General features: G+C 38.8%; 1 protein-coding gene across 5 annotated transcripts in view; it reads left to right on the top strand.

Moving 5' to 3' along the window:
• Nucleotides 1-17,236, top strand: part of OXR1 (oxidation resistance 1) — a 517,492-nt gene that overhangs the window by 397,147 nt on the left and 103,109 nt on the right. The window lies entirely within an intron of this gene.

Here is a 17,236-nt window from a genome sequence, read left to right as displayed (position 1 = left end):
AGGAAGGTAACAGGCAGAAAGGGGCAAAACCCATATCAGTGAAGAAAAACTTACAGCAGACGTCCACTTCTATCTTAGTTTCTAGAACTGTGTCATAGAACTACCTAGAAAAAGAAAGTGAAAAATTAGCTTTTTTGCTAAATGCACTGTCATCCCAAATAGAATCAAGAAGGAAGAAGGGCAGAATGGATAGTTAGTAGTCTTGGACAGAGCAGCATTGATGAGGGGAAAATGAATGAGAATTTCAGCAAATCAAAAAGCAGAATGTAATATATAAATATAAGTGACATATAAATAGAAGGGAAAGAGCTGTCTGTTTTAGAAGGAGACTGTAATGCATGCCTTTTTGCCTCTCTGGTCATTGGTGACAATAAAATAAGCACAAATTATTTAAAAACCCATGGTGGGCATTTAAAAAATATACCAATAGGTGATAGAAATTTAACCTTAAAGCACACCAGCTGCAGACTATTCTAACATCTTACTTTCTTACAGGACCTCTGTGAACTCTTGCCATTCAGCCAGTTGCACAATCCAAATGTGGTCTCAGAGCACCTTAAAAGATGGATCAGATTTGCATGGTGTGGGACAAGACAGCTAAAATACTTCTACCTGGAAATCCCTGATGTGAATAGTTGGTTTAAAAAAGAGATTTTTTTCCCCCCAAACAAAAGAGTTGGAGTAGGGGACTGAATTTTAAAAGTAAACCAAGTGGTATCATTTTTGGGGGGTTCAACATTACAAGAACTTCAGACTTTTCTAGTGAAAAAGCATTTATCCTTTGTCAGCTGACAGTGGTCTACACTGAAAAGTATTTTTCAATGGAATAATGTGTAAAAAATTTTAGTTTCAAGAGTATTAGCATGTAATCAAAATTAGAATTAAGGTCAAAAGCCAGAGATGAGATAACTAATATCCCGAAGCCATCCACACAATAACCTTCTCTTATAGATCCAGATTCAGAAATAGCCAAATAGCTTATCAATGAAAGATATCAGGAACAGCAGAGCTCTATACCAGTACTACTAATAAAAACATCCAGACTCTTAAGAGCTCAGATAGACCTTAAATTAGTAAAGACATTTATTTCACTGAAAGATTTGAGATCACTACCCAGAAGTTTTCTTTTTGTTTTTAACTTCCTGGACTGTTCTGTTTTACTCAGGAGCTATCTTAAGAACCTGGGGCAGAGTGGAGAAGGGTAGAAAGCCATTGGCCTCTTGTTTATACATGGATCAGAGTTGAGCCAATATTCATTAAATGGACAGGACAGTTAAATGGAAATTTCTGTAAGTAACCTGTAGCATTATGCTCAAGAAAACATTAGACCAGTCCTCTGAAGGACCTTATTTTGGCCTTTTGCTGTGTGAAACGGGACCTAACCTCAAGTGTGAAACCTGGAAGAATATACCACAAGGTCAGGAGAGCAAGGGAGAATCTTCTGGATCAAAAGTAATGGTTATCAGACATGGAAGTCATGGAAGGAGAAGAAACTGCTGACTAAATATCTCAAAGACAAATACAGGAATACGAGACTGCCTTATCTGCCTCCTGAGACACCTGTGTGCAGGTCAAGAAGCAACAATTAAAACTGGACATAGAAAAACAAACTGGTTCAAAATTGGGAAAGGAGTATGTCAAGGCTGTATATTGTCACCCTGTTTATTTAAATTCTATGCAGAGTACATCATGTGAAATACTGGGCTGAGTGAAGCCCAAGCTGGAATCAAGATTGCCAGGAGAAATATCAATAATCTCAGATATGCAGATGACACCACCCTAACGGCAGAAAGCGAAGAGGAACTAATGAGTCTCTTGATGAAGATGAAAGAGGAGAATGAGAAGACTGGCTTAAAACTCAACATTGAAAAAACTAAGATCATGGCATCTGGTCCCATCATTTCATGGCAAATAGATGGGGAAAAAGTGGAAACAGTGACAGACTTTATTTTCTTGGGCTCCAGAATCACTGCAGATGGTGACTGTAACCATGAAATTAAAAGACACTTGGTCCTTAGAAGAAAAGCTGTAGCAAACCTAGACAGAGTATTAAAAATTAGACACATCACTTTGCCTAAAAAGGTTCATCTAGTCAAACTATGGTTTTGCAGTAGTCTTATACAGATAGTAGTTAGATTATAAAGAAGGTTGAGTATTTAAATAATTGATGCTTTTGAACTGTGGTGCTGGTGAAGATTCTTGAGAGTTCCTTGGACTGCAAGGAGATCAAACCAGTCGATCATAAAGGATCAGTCCTGAATATTCATTGGAAGGACTGATGCCGAAGCTGAATTTCCAATACTTTGGCCACCTGATGTAAAGAAAAGACTCACTGGAAAAGACACTGATGCTGAGAAAGAGTAAGGGCAGGAGGAGAAGGGGGTGACAGAGGATGAGATGGTTGGATGGTATCATCGATTCAATGGACATGAGCTTGAGCAAACTCCAAGAGATAGTGAAGGACAGGGAAGCCTGGTGTGCTGCAAGTCCATGGGTTCGTAAAGAGTCGGACACATATGAATGACTAAACAACAACAGGTTCAAGAATGGAAGGGAGAGAAGGTTAACATGTGAGTGGTAAGAGATATGGGGCAGGAAGGAGAGCTGGACGATTGTGGAAAAGTTTGAAGTCTTTTAGACCTGAGTCTACACATCCAGGGGCTTCCCTGGTGGCTCAGTGATAAAGAGTCTGCCTGCTATTGCAGGAGATGTGGGTTCCATCCCTGGATCAGGAAGATCCCCTGGAGACGGAAATGGCAACCCACTCCAGTATTGTTGCCATCTGAGACAGTATTATGACAGTATTTACAACTAAACAACAGTAGTAACTACACCTACTCAGTTAAAACCTGTAGTTTTCTCACATCTCACGACTACTTTATAGTGATTCTTGATACCATAATGTGAGGATGTTAACAACCATTGTTTTTGTAAGTATGGACGGAACATGAAATTAAGAAGACAAATTAAGTATTTTTAGAAATAGTCACCCTTGAACTCTTATACATCTTGTTTTGCATTTATCTATTACTCTTTGGGGTACACACACTCATAAATGTAAAAATGTCTTTGTGGCTTTAATTTGAAGTAGTTATAAATTGAATGGTAAAAGGTAGAATATTTCATGGCTAGCAGTCTAGACTGGAGCACTTAATGAACATTAATAGTTTTCATTGTGTCTGTTGATATTTTTTCTTTTAATTCATTCAAAAATATTCATTTAATGGCTTCTGTGTGCCAGGAATGAGCTAGATCATGTCATAGAAGATCACAATCAGTCTAGTAAGAAAGATAAGAGCCTAACTAAACACATATAAATGTTCGATCACTTTCAACATACTTTTACTTGGGAACATATTACTGATGCAGTGATTTAATTGCCATCTGAAAAAACTCCTTCAGTAAAGGTTTCTGAAGAAATTGCTATGTCTGCTATTTATTATGACACGTTATATAATGCTATGCTTCTCATCAGAATACACTGTGAAACAATATGATAGACTTGCAGTTTGGAAACTGAAATAAAACAGAAGCCCTGGGAATGTTCTAGTTCATATGCTGGACAAGAAAACAGAAAATGTCTACACTCATTGAGAAAATGTTATTGATATGGTTCCTAAACCTAAACGGGTTTCCCTGGTGGCTCAGATGGTAAGGAATCCTATGGCAATGTGGGAGACCCAGGTTCGATCTCTGGGTCGGGAAGATCCCCTGGAGAAGGGAATGGCAACCCACTCCAGTATTCTTGCCTGGAGAAATCCCATGAACACAGGAGCCCGGCAGGCTGCAATCCATGGGGTCACAAAGAGTCAGACATGACTGAGAGACGTATACTTTCACTAACACTAAATACAGTTTGGGAAAGCAGAAAGTTTCCTAGGAAATGTAGATCTTGCAAATATTATTTATTTATTTCTGGCTGGGCTGCATCTTCATTCCTGTGCGCAGGCTTTCTCTAGTCGCAGTGAGCAGGGGCTGCTATCTAGTTGCAATGCACAGACTTCTCACTGCAGTAGCTTCTCTTATTAGGGGCATGAGCTCTAGGCATGAGTTTCAGTAGTTGTGGAACCTTCCTGGAACAGGGATTAAACCCATGTCCCTTGCATGGGCAGGCGGATTCTTAAGCACTAGACCACTAGGGAAGTCCTTGCAAATGTTAAGAATGAAGAAACATACAACATAATCCAATTAGGCCCACCATTCAGATTTTAATAAAAGGTTGTGGAGGGGGGATAAAATAATGATCTTCATGCTTAATGTGGAAACAGATGCTACCTTCAGATGTGATCTCAGAAGTACATACCCAGCTTTGCAGAGGCTTCCATTGTGGATGATGGGTCACATAATACATCTTCTGTGCCTTTATCTTTATAGGGATGATTTGGAAAATTTCTGTGGCCTAAATTCTAAATTTTAATTTTAATAAAATTCAACCTTGTTTCTAAGTATACTTATTCCATCTAATTCCTTTTTATGTTTGGCTTTGAATCAGTAATCTCAGGCTAAATGCAATCAAATGTCTGAAAATGAAATGAATTGTCTAATACAATGCTCTATCCCTTGGACTGCAAGGAGATCCAATCAGTCCATTCTAAAGGAGATCAGTCCTGAGTGTTCTTTGGAAGGACTGATGCTGAAGCTGAAACTCCAATACTTTGGCCACCTGATGGGAAGAGCTGACTCATTGGAAAAGACTCTGATGCTGGGAGGGATTGGGGGCAGGAGGAGAAGGGGACGACAGAGGATGAGATGGCTGGATGGCATCATTGACTCGATGGACATGAGTTTGAGTCTGGGAGTTGGTGATGGACAGGGAGGCCTGGCGTGCTGCAGTTTATGGGGTCGCAAACAGTCAGACACGACTGAGCGACTGAACTGAACTGAACTGAACTGATTATCTGATAATAGATGGGTTGTCATTGTTAGCTAATGCTTATTCTGTATTGATTTGGTTTAGGTGCTGTGTGTATGTGTGTGTGTATATATATATGTGTGTGTATGTATATATTACATATGGTTTTAGGTGCTATATGTGGATGTGTATATATTATAGGTACTGAAAAAGGGAGGAGCACTTTTTATATACCACCTTTCTTTCATTTAAATTTTTACTGTGTTTTGTTAAGTTAGACATAGTTATATAGTCTAACATATGATTTCTAGTTTTTCTTTACTTGTATCACATGTAAATACTGATTCCCAAACACTACATAATTGTAAAAGTATGGTAATGTCACTACTTCTCTGTTACCATATGGCTGTCTTGCAAATAAGTCTTCAAAAGTAACTGACTTTCAGACTATTCTCTTCAATTATTTTGGTTTGCTGCTAGTACTCGTTGCCAATTCTACCTTCTTATCTTACTCTCCATATCATCAAACTAAGAGAATACATCTCTGAAACAAATACATTCATTGTCTCATAGGAAAGACATTTGAGAAAATCAAGCTCAAAATGAAAAGGAAAAAGAGCAAAATGTGGAACAATATTGGGCTCCTTGCCTCATTTATGTTTGGCCCTGATCATCTGCACCAGTGCTTGCTTGCAATGAAAGATGACTCTAAGTGACTCTGTGCTGATGGAATTTATTAGAAGAGAAGGAATAATTTACAAGTCATGGCTTCAACTTACTGCTGCAGACTTCTTGCCCATATAAATCATGTGTTGTGTTCATATATATAGTCACTCATAAAAAAAATTCAGAATGCACTGTGCTTTTGTGGATTGACCTAGGCTTTCTTCCCTAGCTTCTTAGATTTCCCAAAGTATCAAGTTTAATTTGGGGATTCTCTTCAAACTTCACAAGCTAAAAGAGAGATAAGGAAATATCAGAGTATCCCATCAACTCAACTTCAGTAATCTTGAAGATTTGCTCTCTGACTAAATCCTAGTCCTAGTATCAAAACAGTTATTACCGATAATATACAGAAAGTTCTATATTTTATATAAGATTTATATGCATGAACAAGTTTCCTTAGTTTTACAGTATCCACTAAAGATGGGTGATTTGGGACATTTCATATTGTATACTTTTATTACCTAAATTTTATTAATGAACTGCCAAGAACTGATACTTTTCGAAAGACTTACTCAATGAGTTGATCTAACATTTTTTAAAGTCTTAATTTCTAGTTATGATACCCTGAAAAAGCATGGAAAGGAAATCCTTCAAAAACAAATAATATTCTCCCCCTTAGGATCCTGCCCAGTTCTATAGTCTGCACTGTACAGAAGGAGAGAAAAGCTGTAGCTTCTAGGGGAGCCTAAAATGAACAAAGAACTGAGGAGTTAGTTTTAGAACTTAGAAGAAAGTCTCAGAAACTAAAATATTTTAACTTGGAATAAAAAGATTACATAATCAATAACAATAATAATAGCTTACATTTCTTGAACAAGTGCCACGTCATTCTTCGGTTACTCTATAAGAGGAGAGCATTATTATACTCGTTTTACAGATAAGAAAACTGAGTCTTGGGAAAAATTAACTTTTCCAAAGTTATATAAATAGTAAGTGATAGAGGTGAAGTTGAATCACAGAAATCTGACTCTAGAACCAGCTATTTAACACAGCAATTGCCATAAAGCATGTGATATTCATACAGATTGAATAGTACTTTGAATCAAATAATACTCCTTAAGATATTCCTGTGGAAAGAGGTGAGGTTGAATCTATTCAAGGTTTACAGCAAACATTATTCAGAGAAACTAACAATATTAGAAGAGGGATAAATAATATCAAATGGAGACAAACATGGAAATTCAGACCATGGGCTATAGCCCAGTATCAGTGACCTGTTTCTGCAACAAGCCATTGGCATGCACAAAGCAAGCAAACACCAGCAGAGCCTTTGCTTGTATCTTACTGCTTCAAATATGGTCCATTTTGAGTCCAGCAACACTGACACCACCTAGCCAGATGATATCTCAGATCCTGCCTCCAGTCTTACTGAATCTTAAGATCCCTAAGTGATTCATTTGCACATTAGAGTTTGCAAAGCACTGGTCTAGATGACTAGAGAAGAGACTGAAATAATTGTAATAGGTAGATCTTGTTTGGATTGCGATTCCACAAGCCAAGTGCAAGAAGACTTTCACCTATTGGAGAAATTGGGCATGGACTAGTTCTTGGCTTCTAAATGCTAATTTAATTTGGTGTGATAGAGAAACCTATCAACGGTTCCAACAAAGGTCCATATAGTCAAAGCTATGGTTTTTCCAGTAGTCATGTATGGATGTGAGAATTGGCCTGTAAAGGAAGCTGAATGCTGAAGAATTGGTGCTTTTGAACTGTGGTGCTGGAGAAGACTCTTGAGAGTCCCAGGACTGCAAAAAGATCAAACCAGTCAATCCTAAAGGAAATCAACCCTGAATATCATTGGAAGGACTGATGCTGAAGCTGAAGCTCCAATACTTTGGCCACCTGATGTGAAGAGCTGACACATTAGAGAAGACCTTGATACTGGGAAAGATTGAAGGCGGGAGGAGAAGTGGACGACAGAGGACGAGATGGTTGGATGGCATCACTGACTCAATGGACATGAGTTTGAGCGAGCTCCGGGAGATGCTGATGGACAGAGAAGCCTGGTGTGCTGTAGTCCATGAGGTCTCAAAGAGTCCTATATGACTGAGAGACTGAACAACAGAAAGACACCTAATGGTTAATGATGAATGTCCAAATCACTTATTTTACTGCTTTTTTATATTTTATTTATTTATTTATGTGGTGGCACCAGGTCTTAGGTGCAGCACCTGGAATCTTTGATCTTTGTTGTAGTATATGGGATCTAGTTCTCCAGCCAGGGATCAAACCCAGGCCACCGTGTTGGGTGCTCAGAGTCTTAGCCACTGGACCACAAGGGAAGTTCCCAAATCATTTTTTTTTTTAATTTTTACTTTATTTTACTTTACAATACTGTATTGGTTTTGCCATACATTGACATGAATCCACCACGGGTGTACATGCGTTCCCAAACATGAACTTTTAAAATGTAGACATGTATACCAAGATCTATAGGGGTGAAATAATATGGCTGGAATTTGCTTTAAAACATTTTGGCAACGACAGTAGCAGTAAGTGATACTAATGTGGTAAAATCTTGGAAATGTTTGAAACTGTCCTATCAACTTTTCAACATGTTAGAATATGTCATACTTTTTTAAAAATATCAAAATAAATGAACTTATACCCTAGAAATTGTAGAAATAACTAAAAGAAGTTTCTTACAGTAAAAAGGGTTAATCATGTAACAGGATGCCATTTTCTCCAAAGGATTTAAATATGTGCTGTTATTAGCACATATTTTTTGGTCTATGGGCAATTTTAGTTATAGTCCTGGTAAAAACCAGAAGACAAAAAAAACCTGCCAACCTCCCTTTCTCAAAATTGATTCTGTGGTAGATGTTATGCTTTGTGAATACTTTGGGCTGTTGGTCTTAGATTTAATGCCTTTGTCGTGTTTAAAAACAAGAAAAAGCAGTTGGTGATGCCTCTGATCTCCCCTCATGTTTCCTTTCTTGTGGCATTCTTCAGTTTAATGGTTGACTGATGGAATGTTGAGCTACATAGTCATCCAAATCGGGCATTTAATAGAGAGTCCTGTACTGATCTCATTCTGTTGAGAGTCTGTGCTTGTAAGTGCAGACTAAGGTCCTTTGATGTTACGTGATCAATAGAAAACCCTTTAAGCTGGTATGTATTTGTCATATAGAAAGGCATTCCTTTCACCATCTTATAAACCCTTCATGTATCTAACTGCTGAAAAGCATATCATTTTTTTTTTGTTTGTTTCTGGAAAAGGGGATAAAAGAGAATTCCACGAGCTATTAAAAAGAGAAGCCAAGTACTTTCGCAGCTTATTAAATGGCAGTATTTGTGGCAATATGTTTTATATTTTCTGGCTCCTTCCTGTAGACACCCAAGAGTGGTTCTCAGAGACTAACTAGTGAACTCTGCCAGCATCCCCAGATGTAGACATTACACTGTTTACAGATGAACAACCGACACCTGACTGGTTCAGTGGATGCCTTGTGAGTAAGTCAGAGGATGAGTGAGCAAGGTCTTCCAGAAACCTTCCCATTTGAACCACAAGTAGTTTTCCCAGCATGGCACTGTATTTGGTCTATTGGCTTGGATTTGATGGAATAACTTAGATCTAAGGTTTTCCTTTGATGAATATGTATTTGGAGGAATAAATGAATAATGGGACAGTGAAGGGAATCTGGGTGCTGACTCTGAATCAGAGAATGACTGACACTCAGGTGCTACTCCTTACACTTCCTAATTTAGGTTGTGCCCCGAGAGACTCCCTGTTTATAAAAAGCTGCTTTGTTAGATGTCTGTGGTTTTTTATTTTGACTTAAGATCTTTTTTTCTCCCTCTTCCTATTCTTCCTGGTAGATGGCCAATCAGCTAGTCTTTCTTTCTCTGTTCTTTCCATGAAAACAGCCTCTCATGAAATTTTCCGTATTGCTCATTAGCCCTCAAAAACCTGTTTGTTAAACTATGAGCTTTTCTCTTTTTTTATTGAAGTATGACTGACTTACAGTGTTGTGTTGGTTCTGGTGTGGAACAAAGTGATTCAGATATATTTCTATCTATATATTAATATCTATATAGAGATATATTCATATTCTTTTCCATTATTGTTTATTACAAGGTATTGAATATAGTTCCCTGTGATAGGGAACAGTAGGACCTTGTTGTCTATCTATTGTAAATAGAAGAGTTTTTATCTGCCAATCCCAAGCTCGTAATTCCCCCCCCCCCCCGCCTTTTCCTTTGGTAAGCATAACTTTGTTTTCTATGTCTGTGAGTCTGCTTTTGTTTTTTAAATTAAACCCATTTGTGTCATATTCTAGATTCTACACATAAGTGATAACATGGTGTTTGTCTTTCTCTTTCAGGCTTACTTCACTTGGTATCATAATCTCTAGGTCCATCCATGTTGCTGCAAATATACACAATATGTTGTGTATAAACCACCTCTTCTTTATCCATTCATCAGTGGATGTATATTTATGTTTCTTCTAAATCTTGGCTATTGTAAATAGTGCTGCTGTGGACATTGGGGGTGCATATATTTTTGCAATTAAGAGTTTTCACCTTTTATGGATATATGCCCAGGAGTGGGATTGCTGGATCATATGACAACTCTATTTTTAGTTTTTTGAGGAACCGCCACACTATTTTCCATAGTGGCTGCACCAATTTACATTTCCAGCAACAGTGTAGGAGGGTTCCATATTCTCACACTCTCGCCAGCATTTATTATTTGTGGGCTCTTTGATGATGGCCATTCTGATGAGTGTGAGGTAATACCTCATTATAGTTTTGATTTGCCTTTCTCTAACAATTGAGATTTGTCTGCAACCTCTTCCACTCCTTAGCTTGTTTGTTTTGCCACAGCATAGCACAATATTATCATCTTTTCCTGGAGAATTATAATTAGAACAACTTGTCATTTTTCCTAAGAGTTTTTCCTACTGTTAAAATTATCATAAAATATAACAGTATTTCAAAAGCTCTAAAATACCTTTATTACTAGAAATGAGTTTTATCGGAAGCATGATGCAAAGTTTCATAGCCCCCAAATTAATAAATATACAATTAATAACTATTATATACCCTTTTGCTATTAAAAAAAATCATCATATTTTTAAAAAAAAAGAAAAAAGATAGTCAGAGAGTACTGTGCTGCTGTGCTTAGTCACTCAGTTGTGTGTCCGACTCTTTGCAACCCCATAGGCTGTAGCTCACCAGGCTTTTCTGTCCATGGGGATTCTTCAAGGCAAGAACACTGGAGTGGGTTGCCATGCCCTCCTCCAGGCAGAGAGTACTATTTAAGGATAATTTTCCCCTCAAAAAGGTAACATCGAGACCTATATAAAAATGAACGTGTTAAATACTTTATTTAACTCGTTAATGAAGGAAGCAGTAAGATGTTACAACCAACTTAAAGGAGGATCCAGATAGACATAGAAATGGCTTATTGGAATGCGCATGCAGATGGGGACACACTCTTCCACTGTTGCTGAAGAAAGTCAATTCAAAGTCTCTTGGACAGAACTTGCAAAACAAGAATGTCTTTGTTTATAGACAAGAATAATTTTGCATAGCTATCAGCTTTTACACTTTACAGAGTTTTAAATCTGCTTCCATAGAATCAAAATCAGATAATCCAGAAGAGTGTACTCTAGACACTGCATAGCTTTCCACTGAAGCATGGAATTATTATCCCCATAACATACTGTATCCCTAAGTGCATTGTGACTTTCAGTGACACTCAGCTATAATCACAAAGAGGTCCACATTCCTTAGATGTTCACAATTTAGCTTCAGCCTCTTTCCGTTTTCTGTTCTCTGGCCCAGTACCCTTAAACCCTACTTTATTCAGCCACAGTTAACTACATTCTACTATTTCTACCAATCCTTCAAGTCCTCGTTGTCACTTCCTCCAAAAAGTGATATTGTACTTTATCTACTTTAACTGGGAATTACCGTACTTCCCCTTGACACTCGTCACATTCTTGTGTATTGACAATCTGCTATGATCTATGGTAGTTCTGCAACTTAAGAGTACATCAGGATCCCCTGGAGAGCTACTTAAAACACAGATTGCTGGGTTCTACCAGTCCTCTGATGGAGCTGAGGTTAAGCCTGAGAATTTTTATTTCTTACAAGATCCTGGATGCTGCTGCTGCTGGTGGTCTGAAGATAAAATTTTGATAACCACCTGCCCAGAGGAACCCTGTAAAAAAACTGCAGATAAGATTAGTGAGACATTAGATGCAACCTTCTAGGAATTCATGTGTGTGCTAAGTCACTTCAATCATGTCCAACTCTTTGCGATGCTATGGACTGTAGCCCTCCAGGCTCCTCTATCCATGAAATTCTCCAGGGAAGAATACTGGAGTGGGTTGCCATTTCCTCCTCCAAGGGATTTTCCTGCCCCAGGGATTGAATCCACCTATCTTACATCTACACCATTGGCAGGCGGGTTCTTTACCACTAGCGTCAGCTGGGAAACCCTTTAGTTAGTTAGTTAGTTAGTTAGTTAAGTCACTCAGTCGTGTCCGACTCTTTGCGACCCCGTGGACTGTAGCCTACCAGGCTCCTCCATCCATGGGATTCTCCAGGCAAGAATACTGGAGTGGGGTGCCATTTCCTTCTCCAGAGGATCTTCCTGACCCAGGGATCACACCCAAGTCTCCCGCATTAGAGGCAGACGCTTTAGGAATTCATAATCTAATGTCAAAAGTTGGCTCCCTGAAATATCCCTAAAACTACCTTTTTGTAAGACAAGGCTGAGTTTATTGTGGTATAGAGGCTCAAAAGAGCCTTTGAAGTGCCTTGTGTTTGGATGGGAGAGAAGACTAGGGGGGTAATAGTTGAGATTTTTGAGATTTTCAAATTTAAAGCAGATCTTTCAGTGTAACAACTTGGTTAGGACCGGGTAAGGATCTTAGCATGGTAGTTTAGAACTGATAGAATAAGATGAGGATTTGGGGGCAAAGAGTTCAAAAAGTTCTGGTGTGTAAACTGTCAATTGATGCCTTCTATTGAAGAATTGATGTATCTGTTTAGGATATTTATGAAATGAACCAGAAGAGAGTGGAGTAGTAAAGTCAAATTAACATAGACAGTCAACTAATAGTTTCAGAGACAGACACATAAAGTGTGTCCAGAAACACCAAACACATATCTTATAAACATTCAATATTTTGAGCAGTAGAAAGAATTCATATTTATTAAGAACCAATTATACTTCATTGTATATATATGTGTGTGTATTTCAACTAACTGTATATGTGCATTAGACTGTTGTGATAATTATTATTATCTCTAGCTAATGCAGATAATCCTTGTCAAGACCTTAGGATAAGAGAACCTTTGGATAGGACTCTTTATATTATCCAAAACTCATGGTCTCTTCTTTTCTGGAGAAATAAAGTGATATGATGATTTTAAAACATAGTAATCCTCTATTTAGAAATAATAAAAATAAGCATATATATATATTTTAAAAGTCTGAATAGCAAGTGATTTTTACTTTGGGAAGTAACTCAAATATGTGTTTGACCTTTGGGGGCATAAAGTTGACATCTGTTACTTTGCAAATCAATTTTTAGAAACACCCTAAAGTGAGTGTGTTAAAAGTTACACCTGAAAAAGACAAACTTTTGAAATTCAAATTCTGGCACAGGGTTCAATGTTTAAGAAATAGTTAAAACTTTGTACCAAATACAGCCTGTGTTTGGTCACAGTGCTTGAAAGAATACCCCGCATGCTTTTTAAGATTCTAAAATAAAATTAGAATATATGCATACTATAAAATAAATTGACTTAGATTTTTTCATGACAAGCTCTTAAATGCATGTTCTATGAAGTCACTGAGGAAAATTCATTTCAGTGTTCTTTTGCTGAAGTTTCGAAAACACACCTGCAAATAGCACGCCTTTGTTGTTGTTCAGTTGCTCAGTCGTGTCCAACTGTTTACAACCCCATGGACTGCAGCATGCCAGACTCCCCTTGTCCTTAATTATCTCCCAGAGCTTGCTCAAACTTGTGTCCATTGAGTCGATGATGCCATCCAACCATTTTGTCCTCTGTTGTCCCCTTCTCCTCCTGCTTTAATCTTTCCCAGCATCAGAGTCTTTTCATTAGAAGTTATCAAATACTTGCCATTCATGCTAATGGTGTTCACAACATCCAAATTTCTTTTCTACAGAAGCATCATTCTGTTAGTAACAAACTATTTTGCATGCATCTGTCTTGTCCTTTTGCCGTCTGGGTTTTTTTTTTAATCACGCCTTTCTTTCAGTCTCAGATTTCTCTATGCTAACTATCAGTTCAGTTCAGTCGCTCAGTCGTGTCCGACTCTTTGCGACCCCATGAATCGCAGCACACCAGGCCTCCCTGTCCATCACCAACTCCCAGAGTTCACTCAGACTCACATCCGTCGTGCAAAGAGGACTTCAGCCAGTAGGCATCTTAGTTGGAAACACATAGATTTGGAAACAGTAAGTAAAAATGTGGGGCTGAAAAAGACAGCACAGAAAGATATTGCAACAGGTGGCCATAGCCTGATCCTGAAGAGGTATCAGGATCCATAGAAACATGCTATCCCTAGGCACAACATACTAAAATGCAAATATAAAAGAATCTTAAATATTATTTTAGCTAGGCAGAGGATGAAATAAGGCTGTCTGAAGACAAACTGTAAAAGTTGCCAGAGCCATAATGCAGTTATCTTTCCCACCGTCTATTAGATCTGGGTTTCTCCACCTGGGCACTGCTGGCATTTAAAGCTGGATGACTCTTTTTTGTGTGAGCTGTCCTGAACATTGTAAGATCTTAAGCAGCATCCTTAGCCTCAACCTACTTATATGCCAGGAACATGCCGTCCATTTGACAACCAAAAATATCTCCAAACATAGCTAAATGTTCCCTGGGGGTGGGGTCACCAGATTTAGAGAACACCCAGGTAAATTGGAATTTCTGGTGAACAGCAAATGACATTTGGGTATGATTATGTCCTATGCAAAGTTTGGTATAGAATTTTATTTAAAAAATATGTGCACTTTATCTTAAATTCAAATTTAACTGGGAGTCCTATATTTGAGGGCTTCCCTGGTGGCTCAGTGGTAAAGAATCCACCTGCCAATGCAGGACACATGGGTTTGATTCCTGGGTCGGTAAGATCCTCTAGAGAAGGGAATGGCAACCCTATCCAGTATTCTTGCCTGGGAAATGCCATGAAGAGAGGAGCCTGGTGGGCTACAGTCCATGGGGTCTCAGAAGAGTCAGTCACAACTTAGTGACTAAACAATAACCTGTATTTTATCTAGTAACACTACTGGGAGGCAAAATCACCAATGAAAAAGCAAACTTTCTTTTACCTCCCTGAGGTTACCAGTAACCTTGTTTACAAAGTGGGACTAATTATCTTTCCTCTGAGGGAGGACTTGAGATCAAACGAAATAATGTAAGCAAAATCCATGGCATCCGGTCCCATCACTTCATGGGAAATAGATGGGGAAACAGTAGAAACAGTGTCAGACTTTATTTTTCTGGGCTCCAAAGTCACTGCAGATGGTGACTGCAGCCATGAAATTAAAAGACGCTTACTCCTTGGAAGAAAAGTGATGACCAACCTAGATAGTATATTCAAAAGCAGAGACATTACTTTGCCGACTAAGGTCCATCTAGTCAAGGCTATGGTTTTTCCAGTGGTCATGTATGGATGTGAGAGTTGGACTGTGAAGAAGGCTGAGCGCCAAAGAATTGATGCTTTTGAATTGTGATGTTGGAGAAGACTCTTGAGAGTCCCTTGGACTGCAAGGAGATCCAACCAGTCCATTCTGAAGGAGATCAGCCCTGGGATTTCTTTGGAAGGAATGATGCTAAAGCTGAAGCTCCAGTACTTTGGCCACCTCATGCAAAGAGTTGACTCATTGGAAAAGACTCTAATGCTGCTGGGAGGGATTGGGGGCAGGAGGAGAAGGGGACGACAGAGGATGAGATGGCTGGATGGCATCACGGACTCGTTGGACGTGAGTCTGAGTGAACTCCAGGAAATGGTGATGGACAGGGAGGCCTGGCGTGCTGCAATTCATGGGGTCACAAAGAGTTGGACATGACTGAGCAACTGAACTGAACTGAACTGAACTAGTATGATGCCTGGCATAGTAACCAATTGATAAATGTTCATTGTTATTACCTGAGGACCCCTCACAAGATGATGTCATAATCATTACTGGTTTCTCGACTTAATTTTCATTAACAGGAAAGAAAACTGTATTACAGAAACAACAGGAGCCCAGTGTAGATTCTTAATCTTGGCTACACACTGCAGTCACCTAGGCAATGTCCCTCCTAAGGTCTGTATCCCACCTCTAAGAGATTTGGATTTCACTGATCTGGAGTGTGACCTGAGCACTGGGATTTCAGAAGATCCATAGGAGTCCTAGAATGTGTAGCCAAGGCTGAGAACTGCAATTTGAGAGAATAGAGTTGGATAGTTGGTACTCCTTAATAATGAAGAGAGGGAGTAAGCTAGACTTAATTACATCTGTTTCTTGAGTTAAAGAAAAGTAAGTTGGGATCAAATTTAGAGAAAAGATGGACATGATTTCACTCATCCATTCATTCAACAGATACAATACTTGAGTGCCTACTATGTGCTGGGCCTTGTTCTAAGCAGTGAAGGGAGTCCCTGTCCTTGTTGAATGCCACTAGGGGACTGAAAGTTTCTCAGTCATGTCTGACTCTTTGCGACCCCCTGGACTCATCAGAAACCTATCACGCTCCTCTGTCCATGGAATTCTTCAAGCAAGAATAAGAATACTGGAGTATTCTTGTTTGGAGTGGGTTGCCATTTCCTTCTCCAGGGGATCTCCATGACCCAGGATCAAACCCTAGTCTTCTGCATTGGCAGCTGGATTCTTTACCATCTGAGCCACCAGGGAAGCCCAACAACAGCAACCCCAAATAGATTTAAATTTTTTTGGCCATGACATATGGCATGTGGAACTTCCTGACCAGACAGATAATAAATAAGACATTTTAATCAAATGTCAAAGATTAGAGCTAAAGAGAGGAAAGATGATAGCATTCCAAAATATCAAAGTCATAACTAATCTTATTGAGAAAGTAAAATGGGGAGAACTCAGTGACTTACCGTGTTCTCTCAACTTTGATCCTGAAACAGATGAGTAGGAAGGGTATGTTAACCAAGAAAAAAGGGTGGCATAAAACTATGAAGAGTGTCAGAAAGGTTAAAACCCAGAGTGAGTTTTCAGAAACACTAAAAGAACCAGCCAACTAGCATCATTCTATGAAAAAGGAAGTCCTAAAATAAAGGAAAATAAGAAGGAAGTGTGAGGCTCTCTTCTTGAGGAAGATGTACATTGCTGAACTATTAACAGACAGAACAACTGCGCCTATTTTGCTTTGCTTTTCTCAATTAAGAATGAATGTGCCAAAAAAAAAAAAAAAAAAAAAGAATAAATGTGCTAGACTTCCCTGGCAGTCCAGTGGTTAAGACTCTGTGCTCTCAATGCAGGGGCCATGGGTTTGATCCGTTTGGGAAACTGGGATCCCACATACAGTGCAGCCCTTGCCCCTGCAAAAAAAGAATGAATGAGCTACACGTCGATTTAATTCTTAGTCTAGACAGGGGAACCTAGAAGGGTAGAGGAAAGTTTTCTTCCTTCCCAACAGAGCACCGATCATATG

The sequence above is a fragment of the Ovis canadensis genome, chromosome 9, assembly GCF_042477335.2.
Source record: "Ovis canadensis isolate MfBH-ARS-UI-01 breed Bighorn chromosome 9, ARS-UI_OviCan_v2, whole genome shotgun sequence".
NCBI lineage: Eukaryota > Metazoa > Chordata > Mammalia > Artiodactyla > Bovidae > Ovis > Ovis canadensis.
Note: the sequence above shows the minus strand (reverse complement) of the source record. Positions and strands in the feature narration are given on the sequence as shown.